The 25071-nt window shown below is 38.2% G+C and overlaps 1 pseudogene; it reads right to left on the bottom strand.

Annotated features, from left to right (window-relative positions):
- Positions 1-3285: 3285 nt before the first annotated feature.
- On the bottom strand, positions 3286-23145 carry LOC143686856 (acireductone dioxygenase pseudogene; annotated as a pseudogene).
- Positions 23146-25071: the final 1926 nt, after the last annotated feature.

Genomic DNA, 25071 nt, shown 5'->3' on the forward strand with positions numbered 1-25071 from the left:
CATCAGGACTTCATTCCTTTTTACAGTTGAATCAATGCCATCATACGAATGTACCACATTTTGTTTATCCATTCATTGACTGATGTACGCTTGGATTGCTTCCATTCTTTGGCAATAGTAAATGAAGCTACTATGAACGTTAGTGTGCAGATATCTGTTCAAGTCCCAGCATTCAATTCTTCTGGGTATTTATCTAGTAGTGGAGTTTCCAGGTCATATGCTAATTATATATTTAGTTTCCTGAGGAACAGCCAAACTGTCTTCCATGGTGGCTGTACCATTTTACATTCCTACCAGCAATAAATGAGTGTTCCTATTTCTCCATATGCTCTCCAACACTTGTAATTTTCTATTTTAATTCTAGTGGGTGTGAAATGATATCTTGTGATTCTGATTTGCATTTCCCTAATAGCTGGTAATGTTGAGCATTTTTTCATGTGCTTTTTAGCTATTCGCATATCCTCTTAGGAGCAATGTCTGTTCAAGTCTTTTGCCTATACTTTAATTAGGTCATTTGTCTTTTTATTGTTGAGTTGTAGGATTTATTTATATATTCTGGATATTAAACCTTTATCAGATATGTGTTTATTCAAATATGTTCTCCTATTAAGTAGGTTGCCTTTTCACTTTTGTGACAAAGTCCTTTGATGCACAGTTTATCTATTTTTTCTTTCATTGCTTCTGCTTTGGGTGTAAAGTCTAAGAAACCATTGCCAATTACAAGATCTTGAAGATTTCCCTACATTTTCTTCTAGGAATTTTATAGTCCTCAAAATGAGTTAATTTTTTTAAATGGCGTGAGGTAGGGGTCCTCTTTTATTCTGTTGCAAGTGGATATCCAGTTCCCCCAGCACCATTTGTCAAAGAAAGTATTCTTTCCCAGTTGAGTGGACTGGGTAGCATTGTCAAAAATCAATTGGCCATAGATATGAGGATCTATTTGAACTCAATTTGATTCCATTGGTCAATATAGCTATCCTTATGCCAGCACCATGCTTTGTAATATGCCTTAAGTTCAGGAAGTCTGAGCCCTCCTTCCCACTTCATTCTTTTTAAAAATATTTATAGCTATTCAGGGCCCTTTACCCTCACAAATAAAGTTGATAATTGGCTTTTCCATTTCTGCAAAGAAGACTGTCAGAATTTTGATTGGGATGGTGTTGAATCTGTAAACTAATTTGGAAAGAATTGCTATCTTAACGATATTTAGTCTTCCAATTCATAAACATGGCATGTCTTACTATTTATGTAGGTCTTCTTTGATTTCTTTTAGCAATGTTTTGTAGTTTTCAGAATACAAGCCCTTTACATCTTTGGGTATTCCTGGGTATTTGAGTTTTTTTAGTTGCTATTATAAAAGGATTTTTTCATATTTTCCTCTTCAGATTGCTCATTACTAGTGTATAGAAAAATTGCTGATTTTTCTATGTTGCTTTATATCCTACCACTTTCCTGAATGTGTCTATTTGCTCTCGTACCTTTGTTGTATATTTGTAGGTGCTTTCTATATATAAAATCATGTCATCTGCCAATAGTGAAAGTTTTGCTTCTTTCCAATTTGGATGCCTTTAATTTCTTTTTCTTGACTAACTACTCTGGATAGAACATTTAGCACAATGTTGAGTAATAGTGGTGGCAGTGGACATCTTTGTCTTGTTCCAGATCTTAGAGGGGAAATGTTCAGTCTTTCACCATTGATTTTAAGAAACCAGGCAAAAATACCATATATACCTGAATAATAGGTAACTGCAAGCCAAAAGCATTCAATTAAGACAATCCCCCCCCCCTTTTTTAAACTAGAAAGTGGTGTAAGTTACTAAGGGTGTAGCCATAATAGAAGGGGTTCTTCCCAATTCCACTGCCTAACCTAAGTATAACTTTGGGGAGAAAAAATAATATGATCTATTAGTATACCTTCTGATAAGTCTGGCATGGCACTGACTGATGTCTGGTTTAAAGTCTAAGAATCATATTCAGATAGAACATGCTAAGTAGTTACAGTTTGAGAGATTAAACTTTCATTTGGGTTAAAGTTGAATGCATGAACTAACATAGGGTTAGAGGACCACTGTTTTTTATTTAGTTAGAGAAAATGAATGTAGAAGTCAGTTTTATTGTTACTTTCATTTAAAAATATTCTGAGAAATTATTTATTATAAAATTCTTCTAGAAGTCTTAATTGTGTTTATTTTTTAAAAACAAAATGTAATGTCAGACTTGTGTGCATGGAAGTAATTAAGGTACATCATTATTGTAGTTTAAAAGTTGTTCATGATAAGACATATTTTGTTTTTACTGAATGATCTATTTCCCATCCCAAGGCAAACATGAATAAAATTAGGTTAAATGCAGCATGTGACATTGTAGTCTTTTAGAAAATTGTTTTATCTATTTTATTTTACAGAATACTGTCTGTATCTTTGGTTATCCTATTTAAAGAAAAAAGACAAAACATAGCCAGCAGAAAAAAAAATTATGACCAAATTTTTGGTAGGAGAGAAAACCTTGCTTCAAGTCTACAATATGAAGGCAAAAAGAAAATGATTGATTTTCTGCTCAATTATCATGTTTAGAATAGTTACAATTAATGGATTCGTTTCCAGGGAGCATCCTGTTCTAGTTTGCTAGCTGCCAGAATGCAATATATCAGAAACAGAATGGCTTTTAAAAAGGGGAATTTAATAAGTTGCTAGTTTACAGTTATAAGACCGAGAAAATGTCCCAATTAAAGCAAGTCTATAGAAATGTCCAATCAAAGGCATCCAGGAAAGATACCTTGGTTCAAGAAGGCTGATGAAGTTCAGGGTTTCTCTCAAGTGAGAAGGCACATGGTGAACACAATCAGGGTTTCTCTCTCAGCTGGAAGGGCACATGGTGAACATGGCGTCATCTGCCAGCTTTCTCTCCTGGCTTCTGGTTTCATGAAGCTCCCCGGGAGGCGTTTTCCTTCTTTTTCTCCAAAGGTCACTGGCTGGTGGACTCTGCTTCTTGTGGCTATGTTGTTCTGTTCTGCTCTTGCCAAATCTCTCATTCTCCAAAATGTTTCCTCTTTTATAGGACTCCAGTAAACCAATCAAGACCCACCCAAATGGGTGGAGACATGTTGTCACCTAATCCAGTTTAACAACCACACTTGACTAAATCACATCATCCAGGGAGATGATCCGATCACAGTTTCAAGCATATAGTATTGAAAAGGGATTATTCTACCTTTATGAAATGGGATTTTGATTAAAACATGGCTTTTCTAGGGGGCATACATCCTTTCAAACCAGCCCAATGTCACTATGCTATCTGGGTCAAAAACTTCACATAACTGTACTTGAGCATCAAAATGGTCAGCTGGCCAGTTGTGTGCTGTCTACACTGTCCAATAAACAGCCCATTGCCTTCCCATCATTCTTTTCATCCAGTGTGAAGTGGTGATAAATTCCAGCAGGAAATGTTACCATGTCTCCCTGCTCCATGAAAATCTGGATCCACTTGTCTTCTTTATCCTTTACATCCAAACATCTACTTCCATCCAAGATATATCGAATTTCATCATCCAAATGTAAATGTTCTTCATAAAACATTTGAATATTTTCTTCATAATTTGCTTGTTTATCTTTGCATGTGGTTATTATGTCCATCCACAAGTAGTTTCTTTCTTTTCAGATCTATTCTAATTCTGGATCATCCTTTTATTTGTCAGCATCCAGTTTCCAGTAGAAGACCGAGTTGACACAACTGCTCTAGGTAGATGGGTTGGCCCGGCTCCAGTTGTGGGCTTCCTTTGGTTCTCAGGGAACTGGTCCATATACTACGCCTCCACCGACCTCCTGGTCCCATTTGGGGAAGCTGTGGGTATTGGGGCAACTGCCCTTAGGCTGGAGCAGACTTTGCCCCCACCTCCAGGGGCAGTTCTTCTCCCCACCCCCACCCCCACAGCCTTGCCCCTGCACTCTCTATTGTCTTTCCAATTTTCAATTTCATTTACTTCTGCTCTAATCTTTGTTATTTGTTTCTGCTTGCTTTAGAATTAATTTGCTATTTTTTTCTAGTTCCTCTAGGGGTATAGTTAAGTCTTTCATTTTAGCTCTTTCTTCTTTTTTAATGTAAGTTTTAGGGCTATAAATTTCTCTCTCAGCCCTACTTTCACTGCATCTGCTAAGTTTAAACATATTGTGTTCTCATTTTAATTTGTCTCAAGTTATTTGCTGATTTCCCTTGCAATTTCTTCTTTCACCGATGATTGTTTAAGAGTGTATTGTTTAACTTCCATTTATTTGTGAATTTTCCAGTTCTCCACCTGTTACTGATTTCCAGCTTCAATGCATTATGATCAGAGAAAATGCATTTTATAATTTCAATCTTTTAAAATTTATTGAGAGTTGTTTTATAACCGAACATACAGTCTATACTGGAGAATGGTCCATGCACACTTGAGTAGAATGTATATCCCGCTGTTTTGGGGTGCAATATTTGGTATATTTCTGTTAGGTTTAGTTTATTTATCATATTATTCAAGTTCTATGTTTCTTTATTGACCCTGTGTCTAGATGGTCTATCTATTGATAAGAGTGGTATATTGAAGTCTCCAAATATTATTGTACAGATGTTTATTTCTCCCTTCAGTTTTGCCAGTGCTTGCCTCCTGTATTTTGGGGCACCATGATTAGGTGCATAATTGTATGTGATTACTTCTTCTTAGTGGGTTGCCCCTTGTATTAATATACACTGTCCTTCTTTATTTCTTATAAGAGTTTTGCATGTAAGGTTTATTTTGTCCACTTTTAGCACAGCTGTCCAAGCTCTTCTTTGGTGTTACTATTTGCATGGCATGGGATATCTGTTTCCAACCTTTCACTTTCAATCTGTGTCCTTGGTCTAAGGTGAGTCTCTTGTAAGCAGCATATAGTTGGATCATGCTTTTTCTTTTCTTATCCAGGCTGCCAATCTGTGTCTTTTGATTTGGGAATTTAATCCATTAACATTCAATAGTTTTGTTGTTGTTGTTTTTATTATAATTATTTTGTATGCTGTATGGTGGGGTCACATTTCATTCTTTTTCCATGTGAGTATCCTGTTATTGCAGCACCATTTGTTGAATTTTTGTTTGGTTGGGTTTTTTTGCCTTCTTGTTTGTTTGTTTGGGAAGTGCATGGACCGGAAATCAAGCCTGGGTCTCCCATATGGCAGGAGAGAATTCTACCACTGAACTAACCTCGTACCCCCTACCCCCAATGTTATTATTTTCAAGGCAGTGATACTTCAGCCATTTTATCCTTTGATTTTTTTTTCCTATCTTTTTTTAAATTTATTTTTATTTTATTTATTTATTTATTTATTAACGGAAAAAAAGAAATTAACCCAACATTTAGAAATCATACCATTCTACATATGCAATCAGTAATTCTTAACATCATCACATAGATACATGATCATCGTTTCTTAGTACATTTGCATTGGTTTAAAGAACTAGCAACACAACAGAAAATATAGAATGTTAATACAGAGAAAAAAATAAAAGTAATAATAATAGTAAAAAAAAAAAAGACAAACAAACAACCAGACAGACAACAACAAAAGCAAAAAACAAAACAAAACAAAAAAAAACACCTATAGCTCAGATGCAGCTTCATTCAGTGTTTTAACATGATTACTTTACAATTAGGTATTATTGTGCTGTCCATTTTTGAGTTTTTGTATCTAGTCCTGTTGCACAGTCTGTATCCCTTCAGCTCCAATTACCCATTATCTTACCCTGTTTCTAACTCCTGCTGAACTCTGTTACCAATGACATATTCCAAGTTTATTCTTGAATGTCGGTTCACATCAGTGGGACCATACAGTATTTGTCCTTTAGTTTTTGGCTAGATTCACTCAGCATAATGTTCTCTAGGTCCATCCATGTTATTACATGCTTCATAAGTTTGTCCTGTCTTAAAGCTGCATAATATTCCATCATATGTATATATCACAGTTTGTTTAGCCACTCATCTGTTGATGGACATTTTGGCTGTTTCCATCTCTTTGCAATTGTAAATAACGCTGCTATAAACATTGGTGTGCAAATGTCCGTTTGTGTCTTTGCCCTTAAGTCCTTTGAGTAGATACCCAGCAATGGTATTGCTGGGTCGTATGGCAATTCTATATTAAGCTTTTTGAGGAACCGCCAAACTGCCTTCCACAGTGGTTGCACCCTTTGACATTCCCACCAACAGTGGATAAGTGTGCCTCTTTCTCCGCATCCTCTCCAGCACTTGTCATTTTCTGTTTTGTTGATAATGGCCATTCTGGTGGGTGTGAGATGATATCTCATTGTGGTTTTGATTTGCATTTCTCTAATGGCCAGGGACATTGAGCATCTCCTCATGTGCCTTTTGGCCATTTGTATTTCCTCTTCTGATAGGTGTCTGTTCAAGTCTTTTTCCCATTTTATAATTGGGTTGGCTGTCTTTTTGTTGTTGTTGAGTTGAACAATCTCTTTATAAATTCTGGATACTAGACCTTTATCTGATATGTCATTTCCAAATATTGTTTCCCATTGTGTAGGCTGTCTTTTTACTTTCTTGATGAAGTTCTTTGATGCACAAAAGTGTTTAATTTTGAGGAGCTCCCATTTATTTATTTCCTTCTTCAGTGCTCTTGTTTTAGGTTTAAGGTCCATAAAACCGCCTCTAATTGTAAGTTTCATAAGATATCTCCCTACATTTTCCTCTAACTGTTTTATGGTCTTAGACCTAATGTTTAGATCCTTGATCCATTTTGAGTTAACTTTTGTGTAGGGTGTGAGATATGGGTCTTCTTTCATTCTTTTGCATATGGATATCCAGTTCTCTAGGCACCATTTATTGAAGAGACTGTTCTGTCCCAGGTGAGTTGGCTTGACTGCCTTATCAAAGATCAAATGTCCATAGATGAGAGGGTCTATATCTGAGCACTCTATTCGATTCCATTGGTCGATATATCTATCTTTATGCCAATACCATGCTGTTTTGACCACTGTGACTTCATAATATGCCTTAAAGTCCGGCAGCGTGAGACCTCCAGCTTCGTTTTTTGTTTTTTTTTTTAAATTTTTTTTTATTAATTAACGGAAAAAAAGAAATTAACCCAACATTTAGAAATCATACCATTCTACATATGCAATCAGTATTCTTAACATCATCACATAGATGCAGGATCATCGTTTCTTAGTACATTTGCATCGGTTTAGAAGAACTAGCAACACAACCAAAAAAGATATAGAATGTTAATATAGAGAAAAAAAATAAAAGTAATAATAGTAAGAACAAAACAAAACAAAACAAAACAAAAAACTATAGCTCGGATGCAGCTTCATTCAGTGTTTTAACATGATTACTTTACAATTAGGTATTATTGTGCTGTCCATTTTTGAGTTTTTGTATCTAGTCCTGTTGCACAGTCTGTAACCCATCAGCTCCAATTACCCATTATCTTACCCTGTTTCTAACTCCTGCTGAACTCTGTTACCAATGACATATTCCAAGCTTATTCTCGAATGTCGATTCACATCATTGGGACCATACAGTATTTATCTTTTAGTTTTTGGCTAGATTCACTCAGCATAATGTTCTCTAGGTCCATCCATGTTATTACATGCTTCATAATTTTATCCTGTCTTAAAGCTGCATAATATTCCATCGTATGTATATACCACAGTTTGTTTAGCCACTCGTCTGTTGATGGACATTTTGGCTGTTTCCATCTCTTTGCAATTGTAAATAACGCTGCTATAAACATTGGTGTGCAAATGACCGTTTGTGTCTTTGCCCTTAAGTCCTTTGAGTAGATACCCAGCAATGGTATTGCTGGGTCGTATGGCAATTCTATATTCAGCTTTTTGAGGAACCGCCAAACTGCCTTCCACAGTGGTTGCACCATTTGACATTCCCACCAACAGTGGATAAGTGTTCCTCTTTCACCGCATCCTCTCCAGCACTTGTCATTTTCTGTTTTGTTGATAATGGCCATTCTGGTGGGTGTGAGATGATATCTCATTGTGGTTTTGATTTGCATTTCTCTAATGGCCAGGGACATTGAGCATCTCCTCATGTGCCTTTTGGCCATTTGTATTTCCTCCTCTGAGAAGTGTCTATTCAAGTCTTTTTCCCATTTTGTAATTGGGTTGGCTGTCTTTTTGTTGTTGAGTTGAACAATCTCTTTATAAATTCTGGATACTAGACCTTTATCTGATATGTCGTTTCAAAATATTGTTTCCCATTGTGTAGGCTGTCTTTTTACTTTCTTGATGAAGTTCTTTGATGCACAAAAGTGTTTAATTTTGAGGAGTTCCCATTTATTTATTTCCTTCTTCAGTGCTCTTGCTTTAGGTTTAAGGTTCATAAAACTGCCTCCAATTGTAAGATGCATAAGATATCTCCCTACATTTTCCTCTAACTGTTTTATGGTCTTAGACCTAATGCTTAGATCTTTGATCCATTTTGAGTTAACTTTTGTGTAGGGTGTGAGATATGGGTCTTCTTTCATTCTTTTGCATATGGATATCCAGTTCTCTAGGCACCATTTATTGAAGAGACTGTTCTGTCCCAGGTGAGTTGGCTTGACTGCCTTATCAAAGATCAAATGTCCATAGATGAGAGGGTCTATATCTGAGCACTCTATTCAATTCCATTGGTTGATATATCTATCTTTATGCCAATACCATGCTGTTTTGACCACTGTGGCTTCATAATATGCCTTAAAGTCAGGCAGTGCAAGACCTCCAGCTTCGTTTTTTTCCCTCAAGATGTTTTTAGCAATTCGGGGCACCCTGCCCTTCCAGATAAATTTGCTTATTGGTTTTTCTATTTCTGAAAAAGAAGTTGTTGGGATTTTGATTGGTATTGCATTGAATCTGTAAATCAATTTAGGTAGGATTGACATCTTAACTATATTTAGTCTTCAAATCCATGAACAAGGTATGCCCTTCCATCTATTTAGGTCTTCTGTGATTTCTTTTAACAGTTTTTTGTAGTTTTCTTATATAGGTTTTTTGTCTCTTTAGTTAAATTTATTCCTAGGTATTTTATTCTTTTATTTGCAATTGTAAATGGGATTCGTTTCTTGATTTCCCCCTCAGCTTGTTCATTACTATTGTATAGAAATGCTACAGATTTTTGAATGTTGATCTTGTAACCTGCTACTTTGCTGTACTCATTTATTAGCTCTAGTAGTTTTGTTGTGGATTTTTCCGGGTTTTCGACGTATAGTATCATATCGTCTGCAAACAGTGATAGTTTTACTTCTTCCTTTCCAATTTTGATGCCTTGTATTTCTTTTTCTTGTCTAATTGCTCTGGCTAGAACCTCCAACACAATGTTGAAAAATAGTGGTGATAGTGGACATCCTTGTCTTGTTCCTGATCTCAGGGGGAAAGTTTTCAATTTTTCCCCATTGAGGATGATATTAGCTGTGGGTTTTTCATATATTCCCTCTATCATTTTAAGGAAGTTCCCTTGTATTCCTATCTTTTGAAGTGTTTTCAGCAGGAAAGGATGTTGAATCTTGTCAAATGCCTTCTCTGCATCAATTGAGATGATCATGTGATTTTTCTGCTTTGATTTGTTGATATGGTGTATTACATTAATTGATTTTCTTATGTTGAACCATCCTTGCATACCTGGGATGAATCCTACTTGGTCATGATTTATAATTCTTTTAATGTGTTGTTGGATACGATTTGCTAGAATTTTATTGAGGATTTTTGCATCTATATTCATTAGAGAGATTGGTCTGTAGTTTTCTTTTTTTGTAATATCTTTGCCTGATTTTGGTATGAGGGTGATGTTGGCTTCATAGAATGAATTAGGTAGTTTTCCCTCCACTTCGATTTTTTTGAAGAGTTTGAGGAGAGTTGGTACTAATTCTTTCTGGAATGTTTGATAGAATTCACATGTGAAGCCATCTGGTCCTGGACTTTTCTTTTTAGGAAGCTTTTGAATGACTAATTCAATTTCTTTACTTGTGATTGGTTTGTTGAGGTCATCTATTTCTTCTTGAGTCAAAGTTGGTTGTTCATGTCTTTCCAGGAACCCATCCATTTCATCTAAATTGTTGTATTTATTAGCGTAAAGTTGTTCATAGTATCCTCTTATTACCTCCTTTATTTCTGTGAGGTCAGTAGTTATGTCTCCTCTTTCATTTCTGATCTTATTTATTTGCATCCTCTCTCTTCTTCTTTTTGTCAATCTTGCTAAGGGCCCATCAATCTTATTGATTTTCTCATAGAACCAACTTCTGGTCTTATTGATTTTCTCTATTGTTTTCATGTTCTCAATTTCATTTATTTCTGCTCTAATCTTTGTTATTTCTTTCCTTTTGCTTGCTTTGGGATTAGTTTGCTGTTCTTTCTCCAGTTCTTCCAAGTGGACAGTTAATTCCTGCATTTTTGCCTTTTCTTCTTTTCTGATATAGGCATTTAGGGCAATAAATTTACCTCTTAGCACTGCCTTTGCTGCGTCCCATAAGTTTTGATATGTTGTGTTTTAATTTTCATTCACCTCAAGGTATTTACTAATTTCTCTTGCAATTTCTTCTTTGACCCACTTGTTGTTTAAGAGTGTGTTGTTGAGCCTCCACGTATTTGTGAATTTTCTGGAACTCCGCCTATTATTGATTTCCAACTTCATTCCATTATGATCCGAGAAAGTGTTGTGTATGATTTCAATCTTTTTAAATTTGTTAAGACTTGCTTTGTGACCCAGCATATGGTCTATCTTTGAGAATGATCCATGAGCACTTGAGAAAAAGGTATATCCTGCTGTTGTGGGATGTAATGTCCTATAAATGTCTGTTAAGTCTAGCTCATTTATAGTAATATTCAGATTCTCTATTTCTTTATTGATCCTCTGTCTAGATGTTCTGCCCATTGATGAGAGTGGTGAATTGAAGTCTCCAACTATTATGGTATATGTGTCTATTTCCCTTTTCAGCGTTTGCAGTGTATTCCTCATGTATTTTGGCGCATTCTGGTTCGGTGCATAAATATTTATGATTGTTATGTCTTCTTGTTTAATTGTTCCTTTTATTAGTATATAGTGTCCTTCTTTGTCTCTTTTAACTGTTTTACATTTGAAGTCTAATTTGTTGGATATTAGTATAGCCACTCCTGCTCTTTTCTGGTTGTTATTTGCATGAAATATCTTTCCCCAACCTTTCACTTTCAACCTATGTTTTTCTTTGGGTCTAAGATGTGTTTCCTGTAGACAGCATATAGAAGGATCCTGTTTTTTAATCCATTCTGCCAATCTATGTCTTTTGATTGGGGAATTCAGTCCATTAACATTTAGTGTTATTACTGTTTGGATAATATTTTCCTCTACCATTTTGCCTTTTGTATTATATATATCATATCTGATTTTCCTTCTTTCTACACTCTTCTCCATACCTCTCTCTTCTGTCTTTTCATATCTGACTCTAGTGCTCCCTTTAGTATTTCTTGCAGAGCTGGTCTCTTGGTCACAAATTCTCTCAGTGACTTTTTGTCTGAAAATGTTTTAATTTCTCCCCCATTTTTGAAGGACAATTTTGCTGAATATAGGAGTCTTGGTTGGCAGTTTTTCTCTTTTAGTAACTTAAATATATCATCCCACTGTCTTCTAGCTTCCACGGTTTCTGCTGAGAAATCTACACATAGTCTTATTGGGTTTCCCTTGTATGTGATGGATTGTTTTTCTCTTGCTGCCTTCAAGATCCTCTCTTTCTCTTTGACCTCTGACATTCTAACTAGTAAGTGTCTTGGAGAACGCCTATTTGGGTCTAATCTCTTTGGGGTGTACTGCACTTCTTGGATCTGCAAATTTAGGTCTTTCATAAGAGTTGGGAAATTTTCAGTGATAATTTCTTCCATTAGTTTTTCTCCTCCTTTTCCCTTCTCTTCTCCTTCTGGGACACCCACAACACGTATATTTGTGCGGTTCATATTGTCCTTGAGTTCCCTGATACCCTGTTCAAATTTTTCCATTCTTTTCTTGATAGTTTCTGTTTCTTTTTGGAATCCAGATGTTCCATCCTCCAAATCACTAATTTTATCTTCTGTGTCTTTAAATCTATCATTGTAGGTATCCATTGTTTTTTCCATCTTTTCTACTTTATCTTTCACTTCCATAAGTTCTGTGATTTGTTTTTTCAGTTTTTCTATTTCTTCTTTTTGTTCAGCCCATGTCTTCTTCATGTCCTCCCTCAATTTATCGATTTCGTTTTTGAAGAGGTTTTCCATTTCTGTTCGTATATTCAGCATTAGTTGTCTCAGCTCCTGTATCTCATTTGAACTATTGGTTTGTTCCTTTGACTGGGACATATTTTCAATTTTTTGAGCGTGATCCGTTATCTTCTGCTGGCATCTGGGCATTTAGTCAGATTTCCCTGGGTGTTGGACCCAACAGGTTGAAAGATTTTTCTGTGAAATCTCTGGGTTCTGTTTTTCTTATCCTGCCCAGTAGGTGGTGCTCGTGGCACACGTTTGTCTGTGGGTCCCACCAGTAAAAGGTGCTGTGGGTCCTTTAACTTTGGAAAACTCTCGCCATGGGGGTTGTTCGCCAGCCGAAGCGGCTTGGAAGAGTGCCAGCCGGCCCAGGGGTCCGAACACGGGGAGGGTCGCTGGCTGCCGCAGCCCGGGAGAGCGCCCGTCCGAATTTCCTAGTCGGCCCGGGGCGCCAAACGTGGGGGGAGGGCACCAGCTGCCGCGGCCCGGGAGAGTGCACCGTTCCCAGCCGGACCGGGGAGTCACATGTTTGGAAGGGACCCCCATCACCGTTCCTCGCGGCCTGGGGATTTCTGATCCAATTCTCTCAGTTGGTCCAAGGGGCCGCGCATGGTGGGGGTGCCCGCCGCCGTGGCTTGAGGGGACTGCCTGCCGAATTCTGCCAGCTGGCCTGGGAAGGAGGAGGGGAGGGACTCCGGCCGCTTGCCACCCCGCCCGGGGAAGACCGCGCCCCTTGGCAATCTCACCGGAGCGGGTTCTCTCAGCCAGTCAGCCGTTCCAGATGGGGTACGCTCTCTTTTTGATCTCTGTCGTGGCTCCGGGAGCTGTTCTGTATCGTTTCTACTCCCCTAGTAGCTGTTCTGGAGGAGGAACTAAGATCCGCGCGTCTTACTAAGCCGCCATCTTCTCCGGAAGTCTATCTATCTTTCACTCTTTATCCTTTGATTTTTATACGTCATTTTTTTCTCTCTCTTTTTACCCTTTTAGTTAACCTTACTGATAATCTTCATTTTTTCACACTACTCCAGCCACTTTCTCCTATCTGTTCCTTTCAAACTACAGAACTCCCTTTAGTATTTCCTGTGGAGCAGGTTTCTTGTTAGTGAACATTCTCAGTTTCTGTTTATCTGTGAATAATTTAAACTCTCCTTCATTTCTGAAGGACAGTTTTGCTAAATAAATCATTTTCTCTTTCAGTACCTTAAATGTATCATACCACTGCCTTCTCACCTCCATGGTTTCTGATGAGAAATCAGCACTTATTTTATTGCAGATCTCTTTTCTGTGATGAGTTGCTTTTCTCTTGCTGCTTTCAGAATTCTCTCTTTATCTTTGGCATTTGACATTCTGATTAATATGTGTCTTGGAGTAGGTTTATTAGGATTTATTCTGTTTGGAATTCATTGCACTTCTTGGACATTAATATTTATGTCTTTCATGGAAGTTGGGAAATTTTCAGCCATTGCATCTTCAAATATTCTTTCTGCCCCTTTTCCCTTCACTTCTCCTGGAACACCCATGACACATGTTCTGTCTGCTTCTTGCTGTCATTTAACCCCCTGAGACCGTACTCAGTTTTTTTCCATTCTTTTCTCTACCTGTTCTTCTGTTTGTAAGATTTTGATCATCCTGGTCTCTTGTTCACTGATTTCCTGTAAAATCTGTTTAAATCTGCTGTTGTATGCCTCTAGTGTATTTTTACCATCCTCTATTGTGCCTTTCATCACCATAATTTCTGTTATGTTTTTTTCTTTTTACTCATATTTATTTATTTTGATTTTTAACTTTTTTAAATGTATAGCATAACATATATATATACAAAGCAAAGAAATAAAAAAGCAACAGTTTTCAAAGCACTCTTCAACAAGCAGCCACAGGACAGATCCTAGAGTTTGTCACTGGCTACCATACTATCCTCCCATATCCTTCCCTCTAGCTGCTCCAGAACACGGCAGGCCAGAGGACTTCAACACATTTTATCATCACAATCGACTCTTTCCTTCTTTCTTTTTTTTGTGAAAAATAACATATATACAAAAACTATAAATTTCAAAGCACAGCAACACAATTAGTTTTAGGACATATTTCAGGCTTTGACATAGGTTACAACCTCACTATTTTAGGTTTTACTTCTAGCTGCTCTAAAATACTGGAAACTAAAAGAGATATCAATTTAATGATTCAGCATTCATATTCATTTGTTAAATCCTATCTTCTCTGAATAACTCCACTATCACCTTTGATCTTTCCATCCCTCTCTTTAGGGGTGTTTGCACTATGGCAATTCTAAATGTTTCATATTGGAAGGGTCTGTCACTAATATGGGGTAGGGAGGTGGAACTATCTGATGTCCTGGAGAGGCTGGGCTGGGTTTCAGGACTTATCTGGACCAGACTTACCTGGATCAGGGACCCATCTGGAGGTTGTAGGTTTCTGGAAAGTTACTCTAGTGCATGGAACCCTTGTGGAACCTTATATATTGCCCTAGGTATTCTTTAGGATTGTCTGGAATGGTCCTAATGGGGGTTGGCAGGTTATGATAGGTAGCAAGGTCCAACTGAAGTTTGTGCAAAAGCAACCTCTAGAGTAGACTCTCAACTCTATTTGAACTCTCTCTGCCACTGATACTTTATTAATTACACTTCTTTTCCCCCTTTTGGTCAGGATAGAATTGTTGATCCCACTGTGCCAAGTCTGGATTCATCCCTGGGAGTCATCTCTCATGTCACCAGGGAGACTTTCACCTTGGATGTCATGTCCCACGTAGTGGGGAGGGCAATGATTTCACTTGCAGAGTTGGGTTTAGAAATTGGCCACATCTGAGCAACAACAGAGGTCCTCCAGAAGTAACTCTTAGGTATGCCTAGAGGTCATCTAAGCTTCTCCATTACCTACATAAGCTTCACAAGAGTAAGCCTCATGATCAAGGGCATGGTCTATTGATTTGGATATCCCAAAAGTTTGACATAGTATCAGGGGATTCCCTGATGTCAAGGTTTAATAGTTCCATATTCTTTCTCCCACCCCTCAAGGGACTTTGCCAATACTTTTTTTTTTTTTTTAATTTTTTTTTAATTTTTTTATTAACGGAAAGAAAAAAAAAAGAAATTAACACAACATTTAGAAATCATACCGTTCTACATATGCACTCAGTAATTCTTAACATCATCACATAGATGCATGATCATTGTTTCTTAGTACATTTGCATCGGTTTAGAGGAACTAGCAACACGACAGAAAAAAAAATAAAGTGTTAATATAAAGAAAAGAAATAAAAGTAGTAATAATAATAAAAAACAACAACAAACAAACAAACAAGCAAACAAAAACAAAAAAAACCCTATAGCTCAGATGCAGCTTCATTCAGTGTTTTAACATGATTACTTTACAATTAGGTATTATTGTGCTGTCCATTTTTGAGTTTTTGTATCTAGTCCTGTTGCACAGTCTGTATCCCTTCAGCTTCAATTACCCATTGTCTTACCCTGTTTCTAACTCCTGCTGGACTCTGTTACCAATGACATATTTCAAGTTTATTCTCGAATGTCCATTCACATCAGTGGGACCATACAGTATTTGTCCTTTAGTTTTTGGCTGGATTCACTCAGCATAATATTCTCTAGGTCCATCCATGTTATTACATGTTTCATAAGTTTATCTTGTCTTAAAGCTGCATAATATTCCATCGTATGTATATACCACAGTTTGTTTAGCCACTCATCTGTTGATGGAGATTTTGGCTGTTTCCATCTCTTTGCAATTGTAAATAACGCTGCTATAAACATTGGTGTGCAAATGTCCGTTTGTGTCTTTGCCCTTAAGTCCTTTGAGTAGATACCTAGCAATGGTATTGCTGGGTCGTATGGCAATTCTATATTCAGCTTTTTGAGGAACCGCCAAACTGCCTTCCACAGTGGTTGCACCCTTTGACATTCCCACCAACAGTGGATAAGTGTGCCTCTTTCTCCGCATCCTCTCCAGCACTTGTCATTTTCTGTTTTGTTGATAATGGCCATTCTGGTGGGTGTGAGATGATATCTCATTGTGGTTTTGATTTGCATTTCTCTAATGGCCAGGGACATTGAGCATCTCTTCATGTGCCTCTTGGCCATCCATATTTCTTCTTCTGGTAGGTGTCTGTTCAAGTCTTTTTCCCATTTTGTAATTGGGTTGGCTGTCTTTTTGTTGTTGAGTTGAACAATCTCTTTATAAATTCTGGATACTAGACCTTTATCTGATATGTCGTTTCCAAATATTGTCTCCCATTGTGTAGGCTGTCTTTCTACTTTCTTGATGAAGTTCTTTGATGCACAAAAGTGTTTAATTTTGAGGAGCTCCCATTTATTTATTTATTTATTCAGTGCTCTTGCTTTAGGTTTAAGGTTCATAAAACCGCCTCCAGTTGTAAGATCCATAAGATATCTCCCAACATTTTCCTCTAACTGTTTTATGGTCTTAGACCTAATGTTTAGATCTTTGATCCATTTTGAGTTAATTTTTGTATAAGGTGTGAGATACGGGTCTTCTTTCATTCTTTTACTTATGGATATCCAGTTCTCTAGGCACCATTTATTGAAGAGACTGTTCTGTCCCAGGTGAGTTGGCTTGACTGCCTTATCAAAGATCAGATGTCCATAGATGAGAGGGTCTATATCTGAGCACTCTATTCGATTCCATTGGTCGATATATCTATCTTTATGCCAATACCATGCTGTTTTGACCACTGTGGCTTCATAATATGCCTTAAAGTCCGGCATCGCTAGACCTCCAGCTTCGTTTTTTTTCCTCAAGATGTTTTTAGCAATTCGGGGCACCCTGCCCTTCCAGATAAATTTGCTTATTGGTTTTTCTATTTCTGAAAAATAAGTTGTTGGGATTTTGATTGGTATTGCATTGAATCTGTAAATCAATTTAGGTAGGATTGACATCTTAATTATATTTAGTCTTCCAATCCATGAACACGGTATTCCCTTCCATCTATTTAGGTCTTCTGTGATTTCTTTTAGCAGTTTTTTGTAGTTTTCTTTATATAGGTTTTTTGTCTCTTTGGTTAAATTTATTCCTAGGTATTTTATTCTTTTAGTTGCGATTATAAATGGGATTCGTTTCTTGATTTCCCCCTCAGCTTGTTCATTACTAGTGTATAGAAAAGCTACAGATTTTTGAATGTTGATCTTGTAACCTGCTACTTTGCTGTACTCATTTATTAGCTCTAGTAATTTATTGTGGATTTTTCTGGGTTTTCTACGTATAGTATCATATCGTCTGCAAACAGTGATAGTTTTACTTCTTCCTTTCCAATTTTGATGCCTTGTATTTCTTTTTCTTGCCTAATTGCTCTGGCTAGAACTTCCAACACAATGTTGAATAATAGTGGTGATAGTGGACATCCTTGTCTTGTTCCTGATCTTAGGGGGAAAGTTTTCAATTTTTCCCCATTGAGGATGATATTAGCTGTGGGTTTTTCATATATTCCCTCTATCATTTTAAGGAAGTTCCCTTGTATTCCTATCTTTTGAAGTGTTTTCAGCAGGAAAGGATGTTGAATCTTGTCAAATGCCTTCTCTGCATCAATTGAGATGATCATGTGATTTTTCTGCTTTGATTTGTTGATATGGTGTATTACATTAATTGATTTTCTTATGTTGAACCATCCTTGCATACCTGGGATGAATCCTACTTGGTCATGATGTATAATTCTTTTAATGTGTTGTTGGATACGATTTGCTAGAATTTTATTGAGGATTTTTGCATCTGTATTCATTAGAGAGATTGGTCTATAGTTTTCTTTTTTTGTAATATCTTTGCCTGGGTTTGGTATGAGGGTGATGTTGGCTTCATAGAATGAATTAGGTAGTTTTCCCTCCACTTCGATTATGTTGAAGAGTTTGAGGAGAGTAGGTACTAATTCTTTCTGGAATGTTTGATAGAATTCACATGTGAAGCCGTCTGGTCCTGGACTTTTCTTTTTAGGGAGCTTTTGAATAACTAATTCAATCTCTTTACTTGTGATTGGTTTGTTGAGGTCGTCTATTTCTTCTTGAGTCAAAGTTGGTTGTTCATGTCTTTCCAGGAACCTGTCCATTTCATCTAAATTGTTGTATTTATTAGCGTAAAGTTGTTCATAGTATCCTCTTATTACCTCCTTTATTTCTGTGAGGTCAGTAGTTATGTCTCCTCTTCCATTTCTAATCTTATTTATTTACATCCTCTCTCTTCTTCTTTTTGTCAATCTTGCTAAGGGCCCATCAATCTTGTTGATTTTCTCATAGAACCAACTTCTGGTCTTATTGATTTTCTCTATTGTTTTCATGTTTTCAATTTCATTTATTTCTGCTCTAATCTTTGTTATTTCTTTCCTTTTGCTTGCTTTGGGATTAGTTTGCTGTTCTTTCTCTAGTTCTTCCAAGTGGACAGTTAATTCCTGCATTTTTGCCTTTTCTTTTTTTCTGATAAATGCATTTAGGACAATAAATTTCCCTCTTAGCACTGCCTTTGCTGCATCCCATAAGTTTTGATATGTTGTGTCTTCATTTTCATTTGCCTCGAGGTATTTACTAATTTCTCTTGCAATTTCTTCTTTGACCCACTTGTTGTTTAAGAGTGTGTTGTTGAGCCTCCATGTATTTATGAATTTTCTGGCACTTTGCCTATTATTGATTTCCAACTTCATTCCATTATGATCCGAGAAAGTGTTGTGTATGATTTCAATCTTTTTAAATTTGTTAAGACTTGCTTTGTGACCCAGCATATGGTCTATCTTTGAGAATGATCCGTGAGCACTTGAAAAAAAGGTGTATCCTGCTGTTGTGGGATGTAATGTCCTATAAATGTCTGTTAAGTCAAGCTCATTTATAGTAATATTCAGATTCTCTATTTCTTTATTGATCCTCTGTCTAGATGTTCTGCCCATTGATGAGAGTGGTGAATTGAAGTCTCCAACTATTATGGTATATGTGTCTATTTCCCTTTTCAGTGTTTGCAGTGTATTCCTCACGTATTTCGGGGCATTCTGGTTCAGTGCGTAAATATTTATGATTGTTATGTCTTCTTGCTTAATTGTTCCTTTTAATAGTATATAGTGTCCTTCTTTGTCTCTTTTAACTGTTTTACATTTGAAGTCTAATTTGTTGGATATTAGTATAGCCACTCCTGCTCTTTTCTGGTTGTTATTTGCATGAAATATCTTTTCCCAACCTTTCACTTTCAACCTATATTTATCTTTGGGTCTAAGATGTGTTTCCTGTAGACAGCATATAGAAGGATCCTGTTTTTTAATCCATTCTGCCAATCTATGTCTTTTGATTGGGGAATTCAGTCCATTAACATTTAGTGTTATTACTGTTTGGATAATATTTTCCTCTACCATTTTGCCTTTTGTATTATATATGTCATATCTGACTTTCCTTCTTTCTACACTTTTCTCCATGCCTCTCTCTTCTGTCTTTTTGTATCTGACTCTAGTGCTTCCTTTAGTATTTCTTGCAGAGCTGGTCTCTTGGTCACAAATTCTCTCAGTGACTCTTTGTCTGAGAATGTTTTAATTTCTCCCTCATTTTTGAAGGACAATTTTGCTGGATATAGGAGTCTTGGCTGGCAGTTTTTCTCTTTTAGTAACTTAAATATATCATCCCACTGTCTTCTAGCTTCCATGGTTTCTGCTGAGAAATCTACACATAGTCTTATTGGGCTTCCCTTGTATGTGACAGATTGTTTTTCTCTCGCTGCTTTCAAAATCCTCTCTTTCTTTTTGACCTCTGACATTTTAACTAGTAAGTGTCTTGGGGAACGCCTATTTGTGTCTAATCTCTTTGGGGTGCGCTGCACTTCTTGGATCTGTAATTTTAGGTCTTTCATAAGAGTTGGGAAATTTTCAGTGATAATTTCTTCCATTAGTTTTTCTCCTCCTTTTCCCTTCTCTTCTCCTTCTGGGACACCCACTACACGTATATTTGTACGGTTCACATTGTCCTTGAGTTCCCTGATAGCTTGTTCAAATTTTTCCATTCTTTTCCTGATAGTTTCTGTTTCTTTTTGGAATTCAGATGTTTCATCCTCCAAATCACTAATTCTATCTTCTGTCTCTTTAAATCTGTCATTGTAGGTATCCATTGTTTTTTCCATCTTTTCTACTTTATCTTTCACTTCCATAAGTTCTGTGATTTGTTTTTTCAGTTTTTCTATTTCTTCTTTATGTTCGGCCCATGTCTTCTTCATGTCCTCCCTCAATTTATCGATTTCGTTTTTGAAGAGGTTTTCCATTTCTGTTCGTATATTCAGCATTAGTTGTTTCAGCTCCTGTATCTCATTTGAACTATTTGTTTCTTCGTTTGACTGGGCCATATGTTCAATTTTCTGAGCGTGATCCGTTATCTTCTGCTGGCGTCTGGGCATTTAGTCAGATTTCCCTGGGTGTTCGACCCCACAGGTTGAAAGATTTTTCTGTGCAATCTCTGGGTTCTGTTTTTATCTTGACCAGTAGGTGGCGTTCGTGGCACACGTTTGTCTACGGATTCCACCAGTGAAAGTTGCTGTGGGTCCTTTAACTCTGGAAAATTCTCGCCGTAGGGGAGGTTTGGCAGCCAAAGCGTCTTGGAAGAATGCCAGCCGGCCTGGGGTTCCGAATGCGGGGAGGGTTGCCGGCCGCCGCAGCACAGGAGAGCGTCCGGCCGAATTAGCTAGTCGGCCCGGGGCGCCAAGCGTGGCGGGAGGGCACCAGCTTTCACAGCCCGGGAAAGTGCACTGTTCCCAGCTGGACGGGGGAGTCACGTGTTTGGAAGGGATCCCCCAGTCACTGTTCTCCGCAGTCTGGGGATTTCCGACCCAACTATCTCAGTTGGTCCAGGGGGCCTCGCGTGGTGGGGGCACCAGCTGCCGCCGCCTAAGGGGACCGCCTGTCCAATTCTACCAGCTGGCCTGGGAAGGTGGAAGGGAAGGACTCTGGTCGCTTGCCCTCCCACCCAGGAAAGCCCGTGCCCCTTGGTGATCTCACCGGAGCTGGTTCTCCCAGATAGACAGCCGTTCTAGGATGGGGTACGCTGTCCCAGCCGTTCCAGGATGGGGTACGCTGTCCCTTTGATCTCCCTCGTGGCTCCGGGAGCTGCTCTGTATTATCTCCCTCCCCCAGTAGCTGTTCTGGAGGAGGAAAGGTGAGGGCGGCAAGACTGTCGAGGCTGGTAGCGGAGGAGCCGGTGAAGGCGGGGAAGAGGGCACCGTGGTGGTTGGAGAGCCGCCGGAGCAGGAGGGGGAAGAGAGGGGAGAAGGAGGGCAGGCAGTTCGGCTGCTGCGGGGCGTGGGCGCCGCGCGGCGGGCCGGCGGAGAAAGAGAGGGGAGAAGGAGGGCGGGCGGTTCGGCTACTGCGGGGCGTGGGCGCCGCGCGGCGGGCCAGCGGAGAAAGAGAGGGGTGATGAGGGCGGGCGGTTCGGCTGCTGCCGGACTTTGCCAATACTTTTTGATTGTTTGCTTAATATACTCTAGGATGTATCCAGGCATTATAATAATCTATACAGGATTAAAGGACCTCTTTCTTATTCTGTGCTCCCTGTGTTTCAATTGTTGAAATGAGCTATACAGATAGGTTGAATTAGATTATGCACTACAGAAAATTTCAGTTCCAGACCAAATAAACTTTTCTTCCACTGGTCTCAAAGAGTATGTGTGTGGTTCTAAAATATACACACAGTCTTCCTTACCCCTATGTTCTGAATTACTTTAACCCCAACCTGTTCAGCTTCATTCTTATCTTGAAATATCAGGTTATATATATAAAACAGCCTCTCAAAATCCAGAAATAATATCACCACTCTGGACTTAATACATCTGCTCTAGAAGCTTACAATCTAGGTCCCTATTTTCTTATACGCATTTTCTAAAGGTGAGCATACCATTGTTCTTTGTTTCTGGCTCATTTTGTCTCACCAAATGCCCCACATGTTCATTCACATCGTTGCATGTCTCAGGACTTTGTTCCTTTTTGTAGCAGCACAACCTTCGTTCATAAGTACATACCATTGTTCGCCAGTCTACTTCTCCATCAGTGCATCCTTCAGCCACCTACTGTTATGTTTCTTTTTATACTTTCAAATTCTTATTTATGCTCTCACATTGTCTTCTTAAAATCCTTTATCTCTTTAACCATATTTTCCTTGATCTCCTAATTGATAAAGATTTGTTTAACATCTTTTATAAGTTGGTTCAAGTTCTGTGTTTCCTCTGAAGTTTTAATTTGTTCCCTTGATTGAGCCATATCTTCCTGCTTTTTAATATGGTTTATAATTTTTTGCTGATATCTAGGCATCTGATGATCTTGATGAGTTTCTCTCTCTTGCCTAGGGTTTTGTTGTTGATTGGATTTGTTTTAAGGCTCTTCTTTGATTTTTGGTTTAGCTTATTCTAGACTTTTAGACTAGCCCATGTTTAACTGATCAGATTTTTTAACTGTTCTTCATCTGATTCTTGCCCTTTATATGAATTTCAATTTTTAAGATTGCACTTTTTGTGCAGTTGTTTCACCTCCAGGATGACGATTCCTTCCCTCTGTTCCTTCTCCAGGAATCTTAATCTGTTCTGTTTTTGTTTTGCCTGTATAGTTTTTTACTCTCCTTTGGTTGTCTTATGCTGATTTTGCCTGGAGGATAAATTCTGGGAGGAGGGTCAGCCTGGAGAGGGCTTTATCAAGTCAGTATATCCCAACCAAAACACAGTCAGAGATCGTGCTGCCTTTGTCCAGTGTTGGTTGGAACAGTAGCTCAGAGCTGGGGCTCAGGGATCCAAATTTATTAGTCAAAAACTGTCATCAGTGATTGACTGTACCCACCCCTGTTCTTGGGAAAGATAATTTTTAAGTCCTTTTCCATCACCAGTGAGTTAGCCAGGGACAGGACCCCAAGGCGGCTCGCTGCAGAAGTGGGGGATGAGCCCAACAGCTGCTGCATGGAGAGTGCGATTCACTGTCCTTTACCATAGTTTATCAGCGTCTTTCTCCCACTCTTCCATAGATGCTGTACAGGGGTCTTTTGGCCTCTGGACCCCCAGAACAGTTGTGTATGACAGTTCCTGCCAGTTTAGTAGCTGTTTTGGTGGAAGGATTGAATCCTGGAGGTCCCTACTTCATCTTCCCTCTTAAGAGAAAGAGAAATAAGGAGAGCTATTCCATCTTGTTCCATCTTGGAGGCTTCCCCAAAGCTTCCATCTTTGGGAAATCTGTCTACATCAAGAAGCTGTCTGCTTCTGGGAACACCTGTTCCTCATTAACTGGAGTTTAAGTTATCCAGTTGGAGTGCTGTCCCAACTATCTGATGGGGCTCTTTTAAGTTGTGATATATGTACCCTAGTTCTAGCCCCTAAAGTTTGGTGGCATTGTACTGTAGTCAGCAAAACTTGGTAAGGTCCCTTCCTCCACGACTTGAGGATTGACTTACTTTGATGGCATTTCCAATTGATCTAGAATACAGTTCTGTGTTGTGTCAGGAGCATTCCTCTAGGTCAAGCCTCAAGAAAACTGTTTTTGCCTGTGTCAGATAACCTTTGGCATACTCTAGAATTTATAACATTTTATCATATACTAATTTCCAATATTAAAATTGACATGGGGTTAGAGGAATAAAGACATGATGATTATCTCATAGGTTGTCAATTTGTGCTTGCTAGAAGGTATGGTTTATATGGCCATTAAAATCAATGGCAATACCTTAGGCCAAGGCCATTGTGTCAATTCGACCAATTTTGAAAGTTTTAATTTAAGAATAATTTAATCACTCTACTTTCCCAGATGTCTGAAGGTGATAGGGACAGTGTAATGCCACAATACACATAATCCATTGATTATTTTTATAATTTATGCAGTAAAATGCATCCCACAGTCACTAGAGAATTTGTGAGGCATTCCCTAAGTAGAAAATACATGTTCTAGTAGTTTCTTGGTGGTTATGGTAGCATCTGCCTTTTGTCAGGGAAAATTTTCTATCCAGCCAGAGAATGTACAATCACTAACACATAATTGGTACCCAACAGCAGGAGGCAATTGTATAAAACTGTTGTAAATGTGCAAAAGGGCCAGAAGGTGGCAGGGTAACCCCATTAGACACTTTGATTTTTTTCTGGTTGTCTCTGATTGGTAACACTAGACTAGTTTGGCAGCTTTGAAGAAATTGCCCCCTAGTATTTTAGCATAATTTGTATCGTTTTATCTATACTGTGATGAGTGAGCTCATGCAAAACTTTTATCAGAGGTATTTTTAAAGATTCAGGAGAATCAGGCAGCTGTCCCGGCTCTCTCCAAATCCTCGGCTATCATTGAATCTACAGCCTTTATTTGTCCAATACTGCTTTTCCAATTCTGAAGCCCATGTTTGTTTGGAAGCCAAAGTTTCAGGAGTTATCTGGTTGGGATCAATGTCATAAATGCCACAATAACTTTAATAACAGGGGTTGTCTCTACAGTAGCAGATTTAGCATGATTAGTCAAAGCATTTCCCTGAATTTCAGACTCAGTCCTGTGAGATTGAGCTATTTTATAATCACTATTTTAGAAAGTGATAAAAAAGCAGTTGAAAGGTCACTCAGGAACTGTTTTTTGTTTGTTTGTTTAGGGTAAGCAGGCAAAAAAATTTATTAGGTATGCATGTGAGAAGACATGCAGGCACTTGTAAGAAAAGAAGGGTGAGAGGCAAGAGGCCCTGCACTGTGGGACAATCTGCTTTTATAGACTTTTGTTCCGTTTGTAACATTATTAACTATTTTACAGCTCTTCCCTTCTTCCTCTTTGCTTGAGCTGAGATGACTCACTCAGCTGGGGTCCTGTTGGCTCCCACGTGCTGTTTATTGCAGTTCTCAGAAATATCTTTCTTCTTGTAATTTCT

This window comes from Tamandua tetradactyla, chromosome 6 (assembly GCF_023851605.1).
Source record: "Tamandua tetradactyla isolate mTamTet1 chromosome 6, mTamTet1.pri, whole genome shotgun sequence".
Lineage (NCBI taxonomy): Eukaryota > Metazoa > Chordata > Mammalia > Pilosa > Myrmecophagidae > Tamandua > Tamandua tetradactyla.